The sequence below is a fragment of the Phalacrocorax carbo genome, chromosome 5, assembly GCF_963921805.1.
Source record: "Phalacrocorax carbo chromosome 5, bPhaCar2.1, whole genome shotgun sequence".
Taxonomy (NCBI): Eukaryota; Metazoa; Chordata; class Aves; order Suliformes; family Phalacrocoracidae; genus Phalacrocorax; species Phalacrocorax carbo.
This window is the reverse complement of record NC_087517.1, coordinates 60,442,609-60,466,522: the sequence shown is the minus strand read 5'-3', so window position 1 is coordinate 60,466,522 and position 23,914 is coordinate 60,442,609. Positions and strand designations below refer to the sequence as shown.

At 39.5% G+C, this 23,914-nt stretch overlaps 1 protein-coding gene across 4 annotated transcripts in view; it reads left to right on the top strand.

The window, feature by feature from the left end:
- The window catches only part of GALNT18 (polypeptide N-acetylgalactosaminyltransferase 18), a 339,486-nt gene that overhangs the window by 43,833 nt on the left and 271,739 nt on the right, over window positions 1-23,914 (top strand). Inside the window, exon 2 of one of the 4 annotated variants that reach the window (XM_064452728.1) lies at window positions 19,188-19,297. The exons of the other annotated variants lie outside the window; for them this stretch is intronic. The gene's annotated coding sequence lies outside the window, so the exon portion shown is untranslated. The remainder of the gene's footprint in view (window positions 1-19,187; window positions 19,298-23,914) is intronic. 4 annotated transcript variants of the gene reach the window in all.

The window sequence follows — 23,914 nt, the reverse complement described above, 5'->3', positions numbered from 1 at the left end:
CAGAGAAGTTGGTTGGCTGTACCTGTGATGTAAATGCTTAGCTATAAGTTAAGGATTTTAAGAATTGGGCCTTAAGTACTGCAAACACTGTAGTGGAACATCTACTGTAGTGTGAGTGAGCAGAACATATGTCTCCAAAATAGGATAAATTTGTACAGAAACACCCACAGCTGTAACTCAGGTGAGTTTCAGTAAGGTAAGTGCGTTCAAAAGGAAACAAGGGAAAAGCAAGTTGTGGGATAAGTGCTTAATTTAGTTTTGCATGCCAGAAGTCATTAATTACACTAGTCTCTATTATCAGGTGGTCCACATGTACTTCATGTTTATATTTTTAGTATGTTTATGTGCAACTTGGAAGGCCTTAGTATTAGATTTGCAACGTGTAATGCTAATGAGTCTTTTGAGAAATAATATTATAAATTTACATCAGGTTGGTTAACATGATGTTGAAGGCAGAAAAACTCTCCTGAATTACTGCAAAAATAACAGACAGGGATGTTTTAGTAAAACTTCCCTTCCTAGGGGTGTTGAAATATTGCTGTACCATTGGGGTATTCCAGTAAATCTTAGTGAGTCTGAAAGTCAGAAGCTTACTGTGTGCAATGTGCTTGCAATGAATCTTGTCATCTGTAAATCCAAGTTCTTTCTTTTAAAGGTCAAAAATGCCAGGAAGCATTGGTGCACCTGGTATTAACTGTCATTATTTCCATTGGCCTTGAAAGAGGAGATACAAATCATCAAGTGTTTCCGAAATTAGATACAGAATTACAATCTCTCCTAGATCCTTTCAGTGTCTCCTATGAGTCATTTCTTTTTGTGTGCGTTTTTATTCACATTAGTACAAATCGAGCCTGTACTTGTATCCCATTCCTGATGAAGTTTAGAAATTGAATTAAGCAGAAAGGGAATATTTCAGTCTGGGGAACTTCATTGTTCCCTGATAGCCCTGTTGTTAGGGGAGTGGCAGTTTTGGAACTCCCTCCGACAGATCATCAGATGAATGCTTCTCACCCATAGCAGGGCTGAGCTGTTTTAACTTAACTGTAACTTCATCCCAGTGATTAAAATTATGTCCTTCTCACTGAGCAGAAAAAGGCTTAATAGCAGGGTGGCTTAAAACATTGTCCAGATACAAGGTACAGAAAGAACAGAAATTATAAATAAAATGAATGAGGAATATTTCCTGCTCCTCCTTTCTTTTTAGTTAAGCTTCTTTAATCATGTTGGGGGAGTCTCTGCCCAGCATCATCCTGCACTGCTGTTTGTGGAAATAGCCCCACATAAATCTGTAAACTTGTATGACCAGTGTTTTCACTGAGAATGTTGAAGTGATCACTCTAACCAAAGGCATTTGAACCACAGTTACCGAGTCATGCATTGTCTGTTTTAATTTTCTGAAAATGATCTGTTCTGAGTGGGACTGATAAGAACTGGCTGCTACCAGAGTGATGGAGTTTAAAGGTGGGATATAGGGAGGCTCCATAATGGCTTTTGTCCTTTCCAGTTTAATCATCAGTAAATTTCACTCTGATGAATGAAGTTAGATTGCCATTGAAAATCCTAACTTTTTTCCGACTTGAGTAGACTTCAACTTTTAATACTGTTCCTATAATTCTTGAACACCCAAAGGCATAGTTAACCTCTTTGGGTAAATCCTGATGCAGTATCTGGTGTGGCACATGCCACTTGTGAAATCACCACTGTTTTCATTCACCTGTGGATAGCAACTAGTAGATAATAAATGTATCATTTTAGTTGGATATGTTAATTTTGGTAGTCATCAAGCTTTGACTTAATAATTACATAAAAGGTAAAAGGAGCATCACCAGTGCTATTTTCCAGATTAATACCACACAGATCAGGAGAAAGTTTTTCATAAAGAAGTAATTTTCTTTGGATACTATCCACATGATTTTGTGGTATGATTTGGTTTGACTGTGGGGTTTCTGGACTTCATGAGGCAAAACTTGATGTATGTAATGGTCTTTGTGGTGTTGTTGGTCTAAGAAGGCATAAACACTCTGTTACTGATCCATGGAAACATACTGCTGTTCCATATTTGTGGTTAATACTTAGATGATGATGGCGTGAGTGGGCTGCCAGGTATTTTAGGGCTAGTAGTAAACATCAGGGAAATATTACTGTAGAGGATGTGAATAGCAGCTCGTAAGTGGGTTGTCCTGTTAACACCTATGACCATATGATTCAAAAAAATGTGTAAAATGCTCTTGCGGGGCTCATGGGGTGGGAAGCTGATCAGCATTTGAACTATATATACAACCATTAGGACTACAATTGTTTTGTCTGGGTCATCTCAAATGTAGAAGCAACAGCTCTGATGTTTCCAGGAAGTGTAACTCTACCCTGTATGTCTAGAACAACTACATAGTAAATGAAAGTAAGCCCAAAAGGTTTCACACTTAAATGAATAGAGACGTGGTGTTAAAACCAGAGTATGTGCTGTGGATGTCCAGGATCTCTGAGCCATATGTTCTCCACTGAGTGTACTTACTGTGTGGTACCCTCCAATCAACAGTACAGCTTGAACTTGTCCAGAAACCTGGCAAAACACAGTAATCCCTCTCACTCTGAATAAGACTTGGGAAAAAGCACGTGTCTATTTTTCCCAACAATATCCCATCTCCAATTGTTAGAAAAACCAACCAACCAACCCTGTCTTTTTGTAGTAGTCTCATATAACTTAATTTTTTTTATATTTCCCTATAGGCGTTAACACCTATTTAGCTTTGGTGAGCCAAATAGTTGAACATAAAACTGAGCTCGAGTTGCTGAACTTTGGCTGCCCTCAATCTGACTTTACTGATTATCATTGAGCTGAATGTTTTCTGCTTCTAAGAATGCTAAATTAGTTCTGAGCTTGCCCATGAAATGCTCACTGGGAGGGTCACAGATATTTCAGTCTGACTTTCTTGTCTTCTGCCCAGTTATATTTAGGAAAACGTTTCTAAAAGTGGTTGCGTATGAGATGGAAAAAATCGTGTGTTTGCAAAGCTGGGACTTCACACACAGTATTAGATTGTATCTCAAGAGTTTAGTTTCTGATTTGGGTGGAATATTGTATGGTTTCCTTCTGAACACAGGTCTGTATGCAAAGAACTTTGAGAAGTTGTTTCTCTCTTTGTCTGTTTATGCATCCCAGGTCTTCTTTCAGATATCTGGAAATATTATATTCTCTGTAGGGTGTTGAAGTTCTGTAAAAGCTTTGGGTCACCTATGTATGAAGAATGAAATCTTGACTTGCAAGAAAATCACAAGCAAATTGCTTTAATAGTCAATAAACCTTGCATTTTATCTGCAATCTGAGTATGCTTAGCCTTGTCTCTGAGTATACCTTTTGGTACTTGGTGTACCTCTTTGAAATAGATTCTTGGGCTTGCCCTGTTAACCCTGGGTATGTATTTGTATATTAAGATCAAATAAACTCTAAAATTTACATTGGCTGAAATGAACAGACTGAACAACTTTAGCTGGTTGTTTTCCCAGCCTTGAACTCCAAACTGGCACTATGTAGAGGTGCACTGATGGAGCACTCTGTTGCAGATCGCCCAGTATGTAATGGTAATATGTAATAAATTCATTACATTGCATCCTTTTGTATGGTCTCACGTGCACAGTAAGTTACAGTTCTTTTAAAAATGTGTTCAGATGCCTTATCTTAAAAACCTAAATCCTTGACCACATAGAACTTTTAGTTCCAGCATCTGGGCAGGAGTGGTGTTACTTTTAAATCTGGATTACCTTTCTCTTCCCTGCAGTTCAAAGTATAAATCAACCCCTGGTATTGGTAATCCTACAGTGGAAGGGGATTTTTTTTAAAGACACCTGTAATCTTAAATAGCTAAACAAAGTAGAAAAAAGTTGTAATGAAAAAAATTACCCTTTAGCTGAGACCTTTTTATATTGAGCTTTAGCCTGGAGCACATTTTTATAGCTGAGTTATAAACCTGTAAAACAATGTTTCTTGTAAAGCAGAGCCAATGATCTGCAATAGTTGAAAGCAGACTTTATGGTCTAAAACATCCTAGAATTGGTTTGAAATACTTAATGCATATTTTAAGCACATAAATTCTAGAGCTATGTGAAGTTTTTCTTGTTCTTTGATTCTCTGGGGACATGTTTTGGGTGACTGATAACTATTTGTTAAAGTCAGCAAAAATTAATTCCTCTCATAAGAAATGCATTTCTGGTGAGGGACTCTGGAATCATCTTTAAGAAGCATTATTCTTTAAAACAAAAATGGAGTCTCTTATTTAAAATACATGCTAGGCAGAAGTCGCCATCCGTAATATCACATCACAGAAATTTTGGACACGGAGAGGACCTTGTCTGTCATGCAACTCATTCTTCCTCATTCAGCTGTTTTCTATATTTATTAGTGTATTGCTAATGTTACTGTATTTTTTATTTAACAGCTTGTGATATTTTAGCCACTTTTAATTAAAAGGTAGCTTCAGATAAAAAGGATACGTAAAACAAGGGCTCATTCAACTTTAGCTTAGACAGCCTTCTTCACTCAGGCAGAACTTCTACCAAAATCAGTTCAGCTTAGCAGTGCTCAGCTCAAAATCAGGTTTGCTTGAGTAGCAAGTGTAAAACCATGTCCTGCCCTAGGAAAGCTGCTTTACTGATCTATACTAATGTCATTGACTGGCAAAGATTATGAAGCCAAAATCCCATTTACATTTCAGCTGGACAAAAGAAGGAACAGGGAACCTTTCCTCCTACTTGCCTTCTCAAGACAGGAAGGAATATCGAGGACATCTTTCCACTGAATTTCTTAGCCTTTGTTCAGATTTGTGATCCAACCCAGTGAGGAGATAGGCCAGCCCCATACCAAAATCCACCTGGGCAATTTCCAGGGTGCCCAGGCTGTGTGCTGCCAGCCAGTCCTGTGGCCACCCTGGTCCCGCTGAGCGAGAAGAGCAGTCCCTGTCAGAGCACGGGGCCTGGAGCAGGCGGGGTGCAAGCCTATGCTTAGTGCCCATGTTATAGCCCTGCATTGGACTTAACTTATTCAAGCAAGGGATAAACAGGCCTTAAATTCTATGTTTTAGCTTAATGTTGTTCATATGAATGATTACTCAGAGACAGTCAGGTGAAGCAGGAGGAGGAGCAGTGTGGGAAGCATTGGTGCAGTTTTTTTTTTTCCATAGAAAATGCTATCCCAAGTAATATGATTTCAGTAGATCCATAACTGACAGGGATTCAGGCTAAGATGGTGACAAGGAAGGGGATGATACTGTCTGTTACTTTTAATAAAACTTTTCTTCTGTGATAGATTAGAGATATGAAACTATAAATGAGACTGTCAACTGACAAGGCTTTGCCTGCAAATGCAGTATTATGAAGGCAAGCTTTCAGTGACATTCCCTACCTCAGGGTAGGGATTAAGCAAGTCATTTCTATCACTATTGACACTGATGCAGTATTGTTTCTTTCTCATATCTTTTACATGCCTTGTTAGTAAAAAAATATGATAATTCTCTTCACAGTCACCAGAGGTGGTTCTACAAGGCATCAGAGGATGGTGAGTTCTTGCTTGTGGCTAGACGAGCCTATGTCCAGGATATCGCTGATATTCTGTATTGATGACATGAAGGGCTGTTACAGGCTTCTGCTTGGGATGCACATACAATAAAGGATAACAGACAAAAAAACAATCTTGCCATCTATATTATTTACCCGCGATATAGTAGTTAAACTGCCACAAGCTTGTGAATTTTGTTTTAAAAACGCTCTTTTTTCCACTTTGTGATATATAAAGACAAGCTTAAGTGGGGAGGATTTTTTAGCATTTTAAAAGACATTTTAGCAAGCAGTAGGGGAGAAAATGGGATCTCGACACAACGTCAAGGAATGTTCTCTAAAAATGAAATAGGAAGGACATGTATGCAAAATCATCAGCTCTGGCAAAATAAAAGGGACCTTAGAGAGAGGAAACAGCTTAACAAATGTCCTTGCCCATGGCTGTTCTTCAAAGACTAATGTAATGGCTCACACCAGCCCTACTTCTAACCCTGACATGAAGAACCTATAGCAGTATAAGGAAAGTAATAGCCCAAGGGTGAGATGGGGAGGTAGGTGAAGTATACTGTGCTACAGCTGTTTCCCATGGCCTGGAAAGGGGTTCTGAGAAACAAAGTATAAGCTAGGGCTAACTAAGCCTGTACCAGGGTGTGGGAGGAAAGACAGCCTCGCCCACAGCTTGAGGAACACAAGCTTCTCCTGAGCACCATATTTGGAATAGACACAATTTCTTATCCAACTCTAACTGCAAAACAAATTCCTTGAAGGCTATCAAGTGTGTGTGTAGGACCTGAAAGCTTTAACTGACAGAAGACAACTCTTTTTCCCATAGAAATGTGCAAAGTTAATGGCAGAAAGAGTTTTCGAGATGGATAATGTGTATGAGCAATACCGTATTTCCGTATGGTTTAAGATTTCTAGTCTTCTCCATGTTCCAGTCTGCTGCAGTCATTGCACTCTTAAGACAAAACTTGGGAGAATGAGTCTGTCATAATGTGATGTGACAGGCCAGTGACATCACAGGCCCATGACATCTGTGTTTGAATATTATTCTCCAGAAACGAGAAACAGTGCATTAAAGAAGCCTTGTTCATGTGCTATACCAATCACTCCCTGACAGCCTCCCTTTTAGTTCTTAAAGAGACTATTAGGGATGGTGATGAACCATGCTAGTCCATTTACTAGCATAACAGGAATTATTAACTCTAATAAATGTATTATTATGTAGCCATTAGGTATCAGTTATGAAACTGCTTTATGTCTGCATGATTACTTGTAAATGGATTTGGAAAGGAGCTAAATTGGTTATTTATTGACCATACTGAAAAGCATTATTTATTGACTTGGCCCAGTAAGTTTGATTTTTTTTTTTTTTTTTTTCAAGCCAAAATGAGATTCTAAGTTTGTAATGATGTAGTCAGTATGTAAACTGATTCGGGATAATGACATTTTTCTGAAAAACTGCTAAACTTATGGTGAAGAAGATTCTAGAATGAATGGAGTTTATCTTTCCTTTCAAGTTCATTAACTAATTTTTAAAAAATGCGTTCCTGAGACAAAAATCTGAGAAACTAGATAATTTAATACGTTGAGAAACTGCTTCCAAGTAGCGTGTGGTCCTATGAGTCAGCAGTAGGCAAGGCTATCAGGTGTATGCAGAATGTATCGTTGTAAAGCTAGGGCACACATCACTTTTGTCTGGGCTCTCTGCTGGGTAGATCATTTGCTGTACCAATGCTTTAAAATTTGATGGTACAATACTTTAAAAGACTGAAGCAAGTAAACAAGTTTAATTTCATGGGATATAGTCTCCTCACTGAAGTTGATCATATTTATCTCCACCATACAAAAACTAATATTTGTCTGATTATTTTCTAGAAAAGAAAGGCTAAGGGTACAACCGACTGATTTAATTCTAACAGAGAAAGGCAAGGCAAGAAAAATACTGAGGCGAAGTCGTCAAGTGCAGTTCAGTGTTTGCTTCTTCAGTAATAATTAATGCATGTTAAACATTTAGTGCATTTAATCCAATAGACAGACATTGCACGTGTATATTGTCCTAGACTATCAGAAGAAGAAAGAAGCATTTTAGCGCTCTTGAAATACGTTGAATTGCTTTTAAATACAGAAGACTGCTGACTTTCATGGATATAATAGGGACTTTGGAAGCTGTTGCATTTTGGAGATTTTCGGGTTTTGTTCAGTAGTAAAACAAAGTTGTCCTTGCGAAGCAGATCAGTATTATTTGACTTCTATTTCTGGTGAGTACAGAGTTCAGGCTTCTAATTAATTACTGCATTAAAAATTTCTACAAATTATGGTAGGAAGGGATAGAGAGTTGACATCAACTTGAAAAAACTGCACATGATAAAGTTGAGTGTATTAAGACCTTCAAGAGGTCAGAGGGTATGCAAAAGCTAATGAAGGTCAATCTTTAAAAGGCATTGCAGAACTTAAACAAGCTGTTGGATGTGATGTGATGTGCTGGCAGGGCGAAGCCACTTCTCCCTCAGTATTCTTGCCTGCTTTTTTCTGTTCCCTTGCTCTTGCCTTGCAGCAGGAGAATGGGCAAAGGCCATTCTGTGGTGTGTTCCTGACTATTACAACAGATAGAGTAAGGACAATATCTGCTCTAAAAACAAAGGCAACCATGAGAAGAAAACGACCAATATTATGACACGAATCCCATGTGATCGGTGTCCTTTTATTTCCCCTGAGCTGCAGATAAGGTTGCAGATGTGCCTGACTTGTTTCTAAAGCCAAAACTCCTGGGAAAGGATTTGAAGGCCTACAGAGATATCACTGAATCCAGATGAGTATTTGGCCTTTTCCTTGCTGCATTTGCCAGTATTTAGTGAAAGATAGAATAGAGGTCCAGTGTTCCAGTTGTGCAAGACTTAGAAATGGTTGGAAATTTTTCAACTAAATGCTTTTTCTTTTCAATTAAAGACTAAACTTTTCACACAACAGAATTAGTTTCAACTCAAAAAAGAAATTTTTATTTTTAACAATGTTTGTGTTGAAATCCACCCCCTCCCCCTTCTTGAAGGAAAACCTACTATTATTTGCAAAAAACCCCAGTATTTGTTCCAATGTTGAAGCAAACCTGGAACAAATAAATGCATCAAACCCAAGCTGAATATTTTCAGGTAATTGAAGCAGAATAGTCATCTAAACTCCCCACCCCAACTTTTATCTCCAAAATGCCTTGTTGTCCAATTTTAATAACTCTTAAAAACAGAATCTCAAATACTTATGTCATGGCTGAAGTTTCGAGGTTTTACTTAGAAAATGGTTTGTGCATTATGCAAATATAATTAACCTTGAGTAAGAACTGAATTTATCCCTTGAAAACCTTTACTATCTTACAGATGTTTACAGACTCAAGCCTGTGTGCACCTGGCAATTGTCTGCTGCAGGCTGCTAGATAACATCTATCCTTTTCCAATGCAGCTTGCCTTCTCTCTTTGATAGTACAGAAGAGTTAAGCAGCAAATGTCCTGTTAAATTTGCACGGACGGGAAGTCATCTTCCCATCTAGACAGAAATGGCATGATATGCCAGAAACAGAACCTTGCAAATTAAAAAAAGGCAGGCGGTATGACAGTGATGTATTTAGATAGAGGGAGAAAAGTACTTAAGGAATCTTCTGGGAATTATAGAGGAATTATAACATGAACAGCACTTTGTATCTTGTACAAACAGTTATAGACATTGGTAGCTTTCTGAATTCTGTAAATACAGAAGCACTGAGTGATTGTAAAGAATGTTGGGTTTGCTGTATGGCTGGAGGATCCTTTCTTGTTTTAGTGTATTGTAGCACTGTGTTTAGCTCCCTTGTACTGGCTTCTGTTTTAAATTGAGCAAAATAAAATAAAAACCATGTGGGTGCTCCCTACAGCTGAAAGCAAGGGCACCCAACATTAATGTTATAAGGCTCTGTCACCAGAAATTCAAGAACTGTGTCATGTAGCTGGAAATCATAGCGGTCGGATTTTCTGTGGGCTGCTGACAGGATAATGCTGTATTTCACAAGTGCTTATATTTTCAGTTCTGCGTCAGAGTTTGTTGCCTATTATTTGCTTGTAGTTCACTGTTAAGGCTTGAGGAACATTTTTCCTCGCTTTACAGCTCTATTAAACTAATAAATCAATCACTTGTGTGAGGGGAGGCAGTTTGCTGGCATTTGCTTTGCCAACACACTGCCACCCACAACAGTATTCACAGGTCCTCAAAGGATATGGTAAGAGGGAGGAAGCTTTCCCTGTAACTTAATTTTTAAAACATAAAAACTGTTTCTGGCGCTCTGAGCGGCTTTAATGAGAATACTTTTGAAGAGCTGTCATCTGCTAATCCAATATTTAACTTGCTTTGTTTTTATATTGCTGTTTAACAAAATAGCTGCACGACGCTTCAAGAGATAAATGACGTTTAAAAAAAAAGTCCATATGAGGCTTTTAAAATTCTAATTCCCAAAAGGGGAGAAATCAAACCAAATATTCTTGGGAGTTACACAGATTATTTTTGCCACCGCTTAAATTGTCTTGCCTCTACTCTGACATTTGCTTTTTTTCCTTGAGTGTATGCTTACTTCTAGAACAAAAGTGTCAAGGCAATTCTTTTTAGAAGTGCCTTGAGACTTTTGTCTGCAGTGCTTAAGTTGCTCTACTGTATGACCATTGGTTTAAGTAGCAGTAGATTTTTTTTTTTTTCCCTTTAACCACACAGTAGTGAGGTTACCTGAATCAAGTCAGTAGAGTTCACTGTACTCTGGAGGACACTTCCAAGCTCAAGTTAGGAGTTGCAGAACAACAGTGCCAGGGGCTGAAGTAGAGCAGAGGTGTGTCTTTGCGAAAGCAAAGTTCTTGTCGGAGCTTGTTTTCTAAGACTGGACAGTACAGATAGATACAGCAAAGAAAAGGTCCCTTCTTGTTAACTTAAACTGAAGAAATACAGCCAGATTCCTTCTGTTAACACAAGTAATTTTGCATAGTCAAGTAGAAAGGATCATATATACTATGCTATCTGTTATAAAACTAGTAGTCTTTTACTTAGACAATATAGATAGTTTTGGTTTTAAATTTTATTATTCTGATCTACTAGTTTTATCAAAATCAGCTGACTATTATATCCTGCCTCTTAGTTAGAATGATGAATATATACAGGTTGTTCCTCTTTTGCATCAATTAGACATTGATGTGAGACCTGGCTGAGTGTCTTGGAAAGAGAGAATGCAAAAAAATAAAATGAAGAAGCACATACTCTGTCAGCAGGGTTTCTCATATAAACAAGTTTACTTTAATGTTAGGTTTCATCCTTTATCGTAATGTCAGGATAAATCCTTTCATGCCTACACAGGACTTAAATAAAATTAGTAAAAACTTTTGTATAACTTCTGCAGCAACATTGAAGGGAAGAAATTATTGTAATATGCATAATTATTTTCCTGTGATTGCAGTGAGAGACTTAGTTGTTAGTCCTTTATTTGCATTTGACACACAATTCACTTCTCTAATATTTTCCCATGTCATTGCCCCCAGTGGTCAGCACTAGACAAATCTGCATCTTCAGGTAAGTGGTATTTTCAGCAGTGCAATTAGGATATTATAGAGAGCAAGCAGGAATGTCTCTCTTGGTCTCCTGGTAGATTGGCTTGTGCCAGTATTGTATTCAATCTTGTAGTCCTTATGTAGTGAAAAACTTTAAGGGATAGCAGTAAGAGTCTCTGTACTTCCGAAAATCGGGAGCATAAATAATAGTTTGTCTAACTTTCAGTAGCCAGCTATGAACAATTTGTACTCTGTGATAATATTTAAAGTGTTTTGAATTCTGTCTCATTTCACTACATGAAAATGCATCTTTAGAGAGTTGTTTTTAAACCCTTTTCTGTTCTGCCTCTTCACTCGACTGTTCTGTTACTGTCTGTCCTAAACTGACTCTCTGTACACTGTGCAGTGAATTATATAATTGCTCCTTTTCACTGAAGATCAAACATAAGAAACCGTATGCTACTGATTTTTTAAAAATCTGAAATTTAAAAACCAGTGAAATTGTCAGAAGACCGTGGTGTGTGAAGACCTTTATGAGCTGCATCTTTTGCCATCTATTCTGCTAGGAGAGCAAAATATTTTGTTTTCATGACATTACTGGAGATACCATTTCTACAGGTGGGAACTCATAAGCTTGTTGCACAATATGTTACTTGCTCTGATGAAATATTTAGGCAGTGGTGACTCACCTCTTTCATGTAATTTCTTTGGGCTGTTGCTGAAAGGAGAATTCAGCCTTGACCACTTCATTCTGTTGCATTCTTTGGGCTGGCATGACCTTACATGCCATTTATAGCAGCAGTGCAGAGTAATCAACAATCTGAAAAATAAGTTGAGAAATTGGGATGTTTAATTGGCTTGAGCTCACCTCCCAGCCACTGGAGGTTACACAGAGCAGGTGATGGGACCGAGTGGCTTGCTCAAGGCAAAGGGTAGGTGATGGGATCTTGCATCTGGAAGTTGTGTCACTATGGCAGGAAAAGATGGTGTTCTGCTGGGCAGAGAAAAGCATTGGGAATAAATATGTGAAAATTCCCAGCGTATCGAATATCAATGTTTCTTTGTCACTAACAGTTTCAGAACAGACAGCGTGCAAACCATGCTTGGATTTTGAGGGATATGCAAGAATGCTAAATGCTAAAAGACTTAATTTTGAGAGTGTGAGAGTTGCTTATTGAAGATAAAATGGATATTGCAGGAGGACTGAAAACTTCACTGAAACTTCCAGCTCATTAAAGTCTAAGACATTAGTTTCGTGCTTTGAATCAATATGTACATATCAAAGAAAATCCTTACTTTATGATGTATGGGCATGATGCTGAAGTCAAAATGCACATGCTGTCTGCAGGCCATACAGAGGTGAGAGATGACAGGCTCACCAAGCTACATTTTTTTATTAAATATGTGGTGCTTGAAGGGAAGGGGCACAGATTATGATTATTTTAATTTTATGGATCAGTAAGTACATTTCCCTGTTGCACAACAAGCACTTCAAAACTGATCAGTCTTCCTGCACTGTAGGCTTCAGATTCACCATTTCCTAAAGCACCCAGCACTGCTGGCAGTTACCATCCAGGAAAATGTCACTTTTCAAATACATTGTCAAATTGCAGGTCATACATGAATCAAAGCACACCTAATCCCTTAAACAGCCAAGGTACTTTCTTGCAAAAGTTCTTGAAATTATCCTTGGCCCATGAATGCAAACTGGCATTAAGACATAGACTTGCTTTCAAAGTTATAAATATCTTAGTTCTTATTGTTGTCATGGAATCTGTGGCATATTCTTACAAAGACCAATGTGCTTGTCACACCAGACAGTACAATCAATATTTTGTTTACACTTTCCCCATTCTGATTCTTAGTTTATAGCAATGCCTTGCCCAGGTGTGATGGAGGCTTTATGACATTTCTCTGACATTAAGATGAGGCCATGAACTCTCACCGGTCTTTCAGAATGCTTTCTGCAGCTCTGGCTTCCGTTCCCTGTCTTCACTGCTCTGATCTGACTGCTATAGAAATGCTTTTTATGTTGCAACAGATACTTCAAACCACAGATTGTTGTTGTACAGATGGACAGTTGTACAGATGTGCAACAGGAATTAATTCATTCCTGATGTTAATCTAGCCCCTGACAGTTACCATAGGACTGAGCAGCTCTGGGAAGCAATTGACTTTTTCAAATAGTATAGTTCCTGGTGAATAACATGATCTTTGCCACATAACTTTCACACTGTAAATCAGATGTGCCGCTGTATATAGTTTGATGAATAACTCTGCAAGTCAAACTAAAGAGACAAACTGAAGAGGGGCAAAATGACTTGCCTATTCTAGTCATAGGAGTGGTAATTCTTTCAAGGGGTGCAGAGATGGGATTTTGTTTTAAAGTTGAATTACTGTTGGCTACAAGTCATTACTGTTTGTGGTATGCCTTCGTATAGATGCTATACCTTTAACAGTTCTTCCTCTGCTGAAAGTGCTGTCATTTCAGAAGCGAAGGTCCAAGTGAGAGCACAGACGTGCAACAAGTTACAATATATCTGCTCTTCTCTTCAGGAACCATGTCTGGGATGCTCTCTCTTTTCTTTTTGGTTTGTGGGTTGTTTTGTGTTGTGGTTTTGTTTTTTTTTTTTAATATTAACCAACTAAACTGAACTTCCCCTTCTACACACATGCCGGACTGTGGTAGTCACCCTGTAAGGTGAAGCTGAAGGACCAGTGAATGTGTTTTTTGCCTGTTATTTATCCGAACTTTGCAAACAGCTTTTTTTTTTTTTTAAAAAAACATCCTATTATCCCACAGCTTCTGGATGGTGCCCCACATACTTTTGTCCCTCTCTGATTCATTATCTGTAACAGCTTGGCATGAATGAGGCTTTCATAAAATTCAAACATTTTAGGAGTTCTGTGCCCTGGTAGCAGTCTAATCTGTTATAGATGGGGAGTTTTTAAGATTATTATGATCAATTGTTGTTCATGAAAAGAAATTAACATAATATTCAGTCAGAAATTATTTAGTTTAGATATTAGGATAAGAGATTTACATACATTAGGAACTGGGAGACATTTCAGAAGAGGAGGAGCAGGAAGGAAGGGTTAAAACATTGTTTAGAAGTGAGCCAGGCTGCTGGCCCTAAAAACTTCAAGTGCTAAAATCTGGGAGGTAGCTGACAGACGTAGAGAAGCACATGTGTCAGATGGCTGTGATCCCCCAAAACGGCTGTGGCTAATGTTCAGTGTGTGTCTGAAAAGGCTGGGAAGAAAGCACAACTGCAATAAGTAGGGAAAGCAAATCAGATTCCTTCCTGTCAGTTGACAATGTGTCCAATATAGTTGGCAACAGACCAAGGGCAAAACTCACTAGTGCTGGAAGCCTGGAAAATGAGATGGGAGAACTGGGATGCTTGGTTTCATATGATGAGCCTGACAGAGGCAGCTCAGAAATCTTGCAGAGAGAGGGTAATCGGTGGTTGTGATGTTCCCGGACTATCAATTTTACACAGATTGACAGAATAAGATGTGCAAGTGGAGGGAGTGACATTGTTTTTGGAGACTAAAATTAACTGTAACAGAATGAAATAATTGTTGAAAAAGAGAAAACAGTATGAAATCCATATGGGTGAAAGTATCACACTGTAATAATAAAAATGTAGCATTGGAATTTTATTATTACCCCCACTCCCAATCAGGATATTGATACAGGACAGAGATCAGCAATGTTAGGTGAGTTTAGAGAATCTGCAAATTCATGAGAGGTACTAATATTGGGATGTTTCAGCTACCAACAGAATTAATGCCTCATCATCTATGACAGGGCATAGAAATAAATTTTTTGGAGGTAGTAAATAGATGCTTTCCAGAACAACTAGTCTTCAATCCCAGAAAAGATCTGTTCTGGCTTTGGTCCTGAATAATGCACAGGCCCAGCTCAAGAGGTATGTGGGAGAGCTGATCTGTAATAGCAATTACAATACGATTAGATTTCAGACTGCAGCAGGAGAGACTAAACAAAATAAATCCAGAACACAAGTGTTCAATTTAAAGAAAGGGAACTGCATACTGATAAGGCAACTGGTCAAAAGGAAGAAAGAGCATTAAGGCAAGAAGCGTAGAGGTAGCCTAGACACTTTTCAAAAATACTGTATTGGAATTCAAGACAAACTCTGTGTTGAAATTTGAAAAGAAAGCAGAGCGGTCCAATAAAAACCCTACATGGCTCAATAGAAAATTAAGGTGATTATCATGTAGAAATGACTGGCATTTATAACAAAGTTTGTCCTCCAGAAGAGAATAGGAAAGTCCATAACTCATGGCAGATCAAATGTAATTGGGAAATTAAGAAGGCTAAGAGCACCTTGTATAGGATGCAGAAAAATTCACAGAAGTTATTTCAACGTAAGTAAAGCAGGAAGACTGCAGAATTAAGTTGTGTCCACAGAAAGTGGCTCTTACAGAAAGGATGCTGGGAATGATGGACCACGAATCTGACTTCCATCCTTCAAAAGATGGTAAACTTGATAATAAAGACTAAGATTACTGAGCATATAGAGAAGCTGTTGGGGAAAAATATCTCCATCAGAACTGGAGAAATATATGAGAAATAAAAAAATAAAATCTGAGTTTCCCAGCCACGCTCTCAGTTATTTGAATTGGCTCAAGGTACCTGTGGTTACTATACCAGGTGCTCACACCTACTGTGCAGACTCACCCATGGTGACTTGTTTTCAGTAGTCTAAAGCAAGACAAAAATTTGCATTTTCAGGAGTCACTAGGGAAATAAATTATGATGTTTCTCCAGGAAGAACGTCAAATAGGAAGGGAGTGAATAGCAGGGTCTCTGTAATGACATAGAGTGTGCATGTTGGTAAGGAAGGACTGAGTGGTGTGCATACACCAGATGGCAAAGGAATTTTGGAGACTGTCTCTCATACATCGGAAGCAGCAAAGCAGATGCAAGGATGGATGGAGACAGAATCGTGTGTGCATGAAATGTCTGTGGCATATTTAGGGGCAAGGAGCGTGTGTAATATGTGAAGGAAAGCAATTCTTTAGATGGGTATTTTCTTGTGTGGGGCTGTTGTGGCTTTCCTTCCTATGTGCACTTGACCACCTGGCTTCTGAGGATATTATGTGTGGACCCCGTGCCTGCTTCTTTCCCTGTTGGCCTAACTCTAGATCTGTGCCTGTCCTTAGTGCATGCATACAGGAGGCAGGGATGATGGGCAAAAGACATGGTGAACATAAAGCAGAGATGGAAGGTGGCTTCAAATGTATGGTCAGTAAGGACTCTGTGTTCTTGGATCTTGGGTTTTGCCTGCTTTGGACTTACAAAAACCCTTTGACCACACTGAGCAGCTCCCTAAGAGAGAACATTTTTACATTTGTAACTGCAGAGGCTGCTGCAGTAACTAAATATGCAATGAGGTCAAAAGGTCTAAACAGAGCTCAGGACATTAGTGAAGTTGATAAATTTAAAGGAAGCGCATTTGTAAAGTGTTTGGACAAATAAACCAAACACTATGCTGCAGTTTTTGTGAAATTGTCAAAGCTAGCATCTCTGGTATTCTAAAATGTGCTTTCCAAAAAGCACATTTATTTCTCAGGGGAGGGTTAAACAGCAAATTCATTTGCGACTAATACCACAGACCCATCAAGGAAGCTTATATGTTTTTCAATTGTCTGAATTATCATTCCTATCTAAATGGATCTATTGATCATTAATGATCTAGAAACCATTAGGCCCTGACAAGCGAGTAAGAAAAATCCAATAAGCTCGCCACCATTGCAGAATACCAAGAAGCAAAAATGCTACTATTGTATCCTTATAGCATGCCTGTGAAACACTGCATGAATTAGTAAACAGGATCTTCTGGATACTACAGGCTGACCTTCAGTTCTCATAGCATATACAGAGATCTACAGCCTTTCATTCAAATAGTACCTATTTTCAGAGAATATATTACAAATCAAAATTATAGTTATGATACTAGAATGTGTAACACAAACAAACATACTGATTGTTATTTAGGGCCTTACAAACATCTTTAACATGAACATAGTATTCCCAATGCTCCTTTTTTTATTTAAAGGAAACTCAAGCATTTCTAACAACTGGGTATGTTCACTTATGTGAAATGAAGACATTGCCAATAAAGATGTGACTGAGTGTCATAGCTCCCTTCCATGTGTTAACTGAGTTAAAAATCCTGGGGTGTGACCCCTACTATGCAATAATGAATGGAATGAGAAAAACGCAATTTGATTGTTCCTTCAGATGTCACCAAAGATCATAATTTACAATTGGTTTTCAGATATTTAAGCCTGTTTAGCAAGAAGTTCCTGTTTTAAGGAACTCTGTTAATAAGAGAACCTTTTAGATTTACCAGTAAAAATGTCTGGTATTATACCATATGTTGTAATATTAAGAAGGATTGCTGGTCAAGGGTATCACCAAGTGTCTGGGGCTGGTCACTCGAGGTCTGATTCAGACAAAGTGTCTTTTCCACTGTCCAGTGTCTATCCAGTAATTTTTAATGTGTTTTAGATCAATAAAACAGTCTCTCTAGTTCTAGAGCTCTGCTGAAAAATCTTACCCCTTCCACCAAAATGCCATTTGGATTAAACCACTTCTTTAATTAAAGCATACTGATTTTGATCTCTTCCTTAAATAATGCTTTTTTTTAAAAACATTTTGCTTTGTAGGTGCCAGTAGTATCAAAGTTGGTGCGTGGTTGTAGAGTTTTAAGGGATAAAACTTTCTGTAGACTTCATCCTCCCTGTAATAACCAGGCTTGAGGCCAAGAGCCTGTCAGCCCTCTCCATATCGGTGCAGCGCAGTGAAAATGTTTCTCAGCCATGTTTGGCACTGCAAGCGGCACAGCATGTCAGCTCTGATTAGCTGTGCTGGGAGTCAAGCGCCTTGGTATGGGCATGGTGCTGCTCTAACCTGCCTTTGGTACCTAAGTTAGTTTATCATCGGATGTGGACAGCATGGGCTGTGTTTGCTGTGAAGTTACCGGAATAGTCGAATTAACTCTGTGTTATGCTCTACTGCATGGTACAGACATGCCCTCTCTCTGCTATGAAATCATTTGTATGTAAGAGAAGAGGGAGGAAGATTCATACCCACTAAAGTCCAATATTCCTCCTTTAAAGCAGTAATGGAATAGCGTGTGCTGAGTACAGTACTGGCTTTTGCCCAATGAACAAATAAGAACAAAATCAGATAGTGGATTGCAGCTCAGTAAGAGAGCAATCAATCTGTCTTAACCCTGAATAAGGCATGGGTTCTATAGAAGAAATAGTAGATGTGCATGTAGTAAAGATGTATATCATAATACATATGCACAGTCTTCATCCTGGTATTTCCTAATTCATTAATTCGTGGCTATACTTTTTGTATCCTTGTAAATTATACTTATATGTAATATATTAACATATTTAAGAAATCTTAGCTTAATGATACTGTATTCTTCATAACGGTTTACTTTATTTTTGAATGGTGATTTGCAAGTTTTTTCTTGTACTTAGGTGCATATGCGTGTTTATACTCTACAGAATAGCAAATGAAATAAAACTTCCAGTGTATTTTTTGCATACAGCTACATTATCTTGGATTACGTATTACTTTGTCCAACATAAACAGTGCTTTTCAGGATGATATGCCCCAAATAAACTTGCCAGATATCTACACAATATAGTATAGAATATAGATTCTACACAATATAGTGTAGAATAAAACAGTTTAAAAATCTGCCAGGAATGAAACAAAACAAACAGAAAAAAGGAACAGGTGATTTTGCACAAGAAGCAAGAAATAAGGCTTGATGCCAAGGCGGACATGACAAGAGTTCTCATCTGCAGAGAGGAAATGGGTTCTGCACAGTAAGTGGGAACCTCAAAGAAGTGAACAATGATGAGAGACTGGAGAAAAAAAGTGTAGGGAGGAAGATCCTGACCTAACAGCATCAGGAAACAATGCAAGAACTCAGTCTCCCTGCTTACTTGCAGTAGCTGTTAAATAAATTTGATGTATCTTGTACTTTTGGTAATTGTCACACAGTTAGTGATGTGATACCTTACTCATTTTAGGGACTCCAGATAAGCCAGGTCAGTGTTTCACCCTGGTTATGAGTTTCACACCTCCAAGAACTAGTTGGTGACTGGACCAAAACTGTTCCCTCTGTTGGGTGTTCTGGCTGGTGAGTATTCCCTTTTTCAGCTGGCCAAGCTGGTGGGTGGTTGTGCTAATTACTTGGCATGCAACACAAGTCTAAAGAGACCTTTTGACTTTGGATAATAATAAAACATTCTCTTTGATTAATGCAGATGACTAATTCATTAATCCATATCCACTGTTCTATTTTAATAAAAGTATGTGATATATAGACATTTCTGCTTCTTGAAAAAACAAGCATTTTCTTTATTTATAATTTCCGGATAAATTATTAATGCGTATTTTTCTTCCTCTTTGGTTTGCTGGAATCAGATTCTATGTGTGGCTTTTACTCAGGCTGCTATATTTCAGGTCAGTTTATCTAGTTTGTTCTGATTCTGGTATAACTCAAATGTTTTCCCCGTTTTAGTCCTCTGGTATATTATTATTGTCTTAGGCCATCATATTTTTCCTGCTTACATGCAAGCATTAGGACAGACATGCTGCATTTGAAGAAATCTACACCTTTCTGCAAGTACAGCTCACTATAGCGTTACAATGCATTATTAATTCTGTACTTAGCAGATTAAGATAAATCACACACTGGGTATTCTAATGAAGCTTTGGGATTTAAGGATGTAAGGTGAGGTTGGCACCTCCTTAAGAGGAGTTATGAGGCTAGAGGGAGTTTGCTAGTAGAGATCTTCAAGGAATTTTCATGGGGCCAAACATGTGATGCTTTCATTAATGACCTTTGTGCAGTAACAAAGAGTTTGCTAATGAAACCTGCTGTTGGCATGCAGCTGGGAAACATTGTTACCGTGCAAGAGAATTACAGTATGATAAAGAGGAACTGAAGACAGGCAAGAGATAAAGAGGAAATTCAGTAGCTGAGAGAACAGGTCTATGCACTTAGAGACTGTTCATAAGAGCTTTCTCCTATGAGGCAGTAGCTGCCACCTAACGCAGTCAAGGTCAGGATCCACTAAGTTTCAGCCACTATTCATGTGAAAAACTGTTTATAACTTGAACATCATGGCACTTTTACCAAATCAAAGCTGTTGCAAGTTTTACAAGTTATATATTTTCCTGTCTTTCCTACTTGCACAGCCCTCCTGGTAATGCAAGGGAGGTGGCAACACCCAATGGACACTGAATAGCACAAGGTTGTTTCACCTGCTTAGCACAGGAAGAAAAGAGGCTTAATTCACTTGCCCATCCAATTTGGAGACAGAATCTGAACCTCTCAGGAGAGTATGTTAGCAAAAAGGTTCAAGAATATTCTGTTTTAAGTTTCCTGTATTCTCCAGTTGAAATAATTTCAGTATATGTAAAATAAGTTAATACTAATTGCAACAGTAACTGCACTTGGTATTACAAACACATCATCCAGCTACCAAGCTGTGGGGTCATTTTCACTTTCCGGCCCAAAGACTTATCAAAGTTTTTGTTTTAGTTGGTTTTGACAGGTAACTGCCTTTCTCAGTGTTAAACTGACTGGCAAATCCATTCCTCAGCAGGTAGGTTTCTTGAAGAAGGGCTTGAGTGTTTGCAGCTGCTAGGGTTTTTCCCAGCTGCATTAGGTCATCTAATAAAAGATGCCATTTACATTGACAAATGTTGCTTCCTGTTTTCTAGGTATGAGAAAATACGGTTTTACAACTGGCCTCTGTGCTACTGCTAAAAGCCGGGGCCTAGTTCCCACTTGTCTCCTGTATGCTACTGCTACCATTCATATAGCATTATGGTGAAACTCGCCCCCTAAAAAAATGTTTCTGCCAGATCAATTGACAAATGTAGATATTAGAACCAGAGAAGGGATGGAAATGTCTAGTAGGCAGAGTGGTACTGCCCCTTGGGCCAGCATTAGCCTCATGGATGTGATGAAACTGTGCCCAAAGGATGCTTGTTCATCATTAATGTGTTGGAAATGCGTAATACTGTGCTGCTGATGTTCCTATTGAATTCAGACCACAACCTTTGTGGACTGATTTTAATTTACAAGGAAGGACCAATGAAATGGATTTGAGATGTCCATTGTAACAGCAACAGCAGTAACTCATAATCTCTGCTGACAATAAGTACTGTATCTATCCACAAAGATGGGACCATTGGAACAAAATGCTGCCCAAAAGCTGGGTACTTATCTTCTCTGATTTTTTCTTAACTATCGTGCAGCAGTGGTGCAGCAGTGGCATCTCTCATTATTTTTCAAAATTGAAAGGCTTTTTCCCCTTCTGAGATTTCTTGTGCTGTACAATAGGTCTCAGGTTTACTGTTGTTTCAAGTTCCCTTGTGGATTTTTTTCCTTTTCAAAGAGTTTCAAAGTAATCCTTCTTTACTGATCTTTCACAGTCACTAAAACATTGGAAAAGCATCCAGACTGTGACAGAAAACAATAAAGTTAGAGCGATTCCCAGCTGAGGGTGATACGGCACCATACGTCCATCACATACATTTAGGCGTTAGAGAGAAAACTAAGCAGCTTGTTAAAGTCGTGGCATTGTGCCTGGGTGTTGGAAGGACATGCAACACTTCCCACCGTTAAATGAGGATTTAATGTTCAGGATTTAATTCTTTTAATTTTTTTCTAAAAGAAGCCTTCATTAGTGTGTTTGTTTAAACAGTACAAACTGTCCCATCCCTGCTGCACAACGGTGGCCGCCAGGATTTGGTTGCAGCTGCCAGTCCCTTGCCATTGGTGCTTAGACGTCATCCGCACAACATGTGTGCTTTGTGCTGGGAAAATACGATTTTTAAAGGGTCAGATTACTGACTAGTGAAAAGTGGAAATAGGTTCATAAAACCAGTGGTAGTAGGTGCAAAACTGTGTCTCTGTTTTAGTTCTTTAATTGCTTTCTGCAGAGTTTTATTTCTGCTTGCACGGCATTTTTATTCGAGGGTAGTAAGATTCTGGAAATCAGTGTTTGTAATGGAATTTGTGGCCTGACTTTAACGTTAGTCTTGCTGACTGTCTGCTGAAAAAAGCTGTACTTTAAGAAATAATATGACAAATCTCTCTACAGAGTAACACCAAAGAAGAAAACACATGTGCAAATAATTATTTATAGACTCCGGTATGGGACCAGAACAGTAAGAAACTTGAGCAGGAAAGCCTTAAAACTCTCCTGTTCCAGACCCTGGAAGTAACAACCAATATGACCATGTTAATGACACTTAGTCTATACACACGAACTGTATTGTCTCTACATGACTATTTTGTGGAGTGCTCAAGGCCCTGAGTTGAACTACCACCCTAGAGAAAAAACAACTATTTTTGCTTTGTGTTCACCCGCAGCTAAGTTAAATTGTGTACTTTGTGTTTGCTTAGGGATGTGCAGCCAAATGCACACACCTGTGTGTGGGGAAGCCCAGCTGAGCCTCGGTGCAGAGCAGTGGGCAGCTGGGCTGGTGGCCGGGCCCGCCTGGCCCCACGCTGCCAGAACTTACTGGGCTGCTCCTGCACCTGCCCAAGGTGGAAGGGCTCCATTGCTTTGGCTCCAAAAGGAAGTTGAGGTCTTGAAGAAGATGGTCGTTAGAGGTCTTGCTGCTTTGCCTGGAGCTCCAGAAGGATGTTTTTGACCCAGAAAAATGAAGTCACATGTGATTTCAGAGGAGAGAAAGCAACTGCGCAGCCTATAGAAGATGCTGGTAGGTGCTGAGACTGAAAGCCTACTCTTAATTATGGGGGGCAGGAAGCTCAACCCTCTTTTAACCCCTAGAGTGAAAGTGGAATGTTTTGCTTTTCATACTGCGTTTGTGGTCAGGACTTCTCTCTGTAAGACGCCGAGGGCGGCGAGGTGAAGGCGTTCCCTGCTACGGTCGGGGCAGGGAGCTCCGGCCCCCGCCATGGCTGCCCGGCCGGAGAGCGAGGCGGCGGAGTGGTGGCGCCCGGAGGACGCGGCACTTCCCTGCTGCTCTCGCTGTCGCAGCTTCCCCAGCCGCCGTGTTTGCTCGTCCTGCCCTCGGAGGGTCCAGGCACACCGGCCTCCGGGCGCCCGGAGCTGGGCGGCAACGCTGCCGCAAGCAACGGGCCGTCGCGCCGGCGCCAGTAAGTCTGGATAAGTGCCGCAAGATGGCGCCGGCGGGCGGGCGGCCGTGCCGCCTTGCCTCGCCTCGCCTCGCCTCGCCTCGGCCCGCGCCGCCGCCTCAGGGAGCCCCGGCTCGGCGGGGGGCGGGAGGCGGCGGCGCTGCGCTCCGAGCACACGAAACGGTGCCTTTGCACCGTGTATGAGCACAGCCCACGTTAAACTCAGAAGTGCTGCGTATGGTTTCTAGTCCGGGATTCTAAGTGCCGCTTCCATTTTTAGTGCCCCTTTGCCTTAAAGCTGTAAGCAAGCCCATTTTGAAGGGATTGCCGACATAAGTGCTTCGATTTTTAAGAGTAATGAAAAGCACTTGATGACAGCTTTAAAGCAAGGCTTTCCTGTGTCGTTTGTCCTTTTCACAAAGACATGATAATATCAGCATACCCGGCGTGGTTTTTTGGAGTATATTGAATTTGTCTGGTGGTAGTACATGGAGAAAAGTGTTTCCTGGGGGAGGAAAGAACTTCTATCCTGCTTACTTTTAATTCTTTAACAGGCTTGAGAGAAGAGAAGGCTGGGTATGGGAGGTTAGGTTCTTACTCTTGCTCCCAAAAAAGGTTCGCTTCTCACAAGAA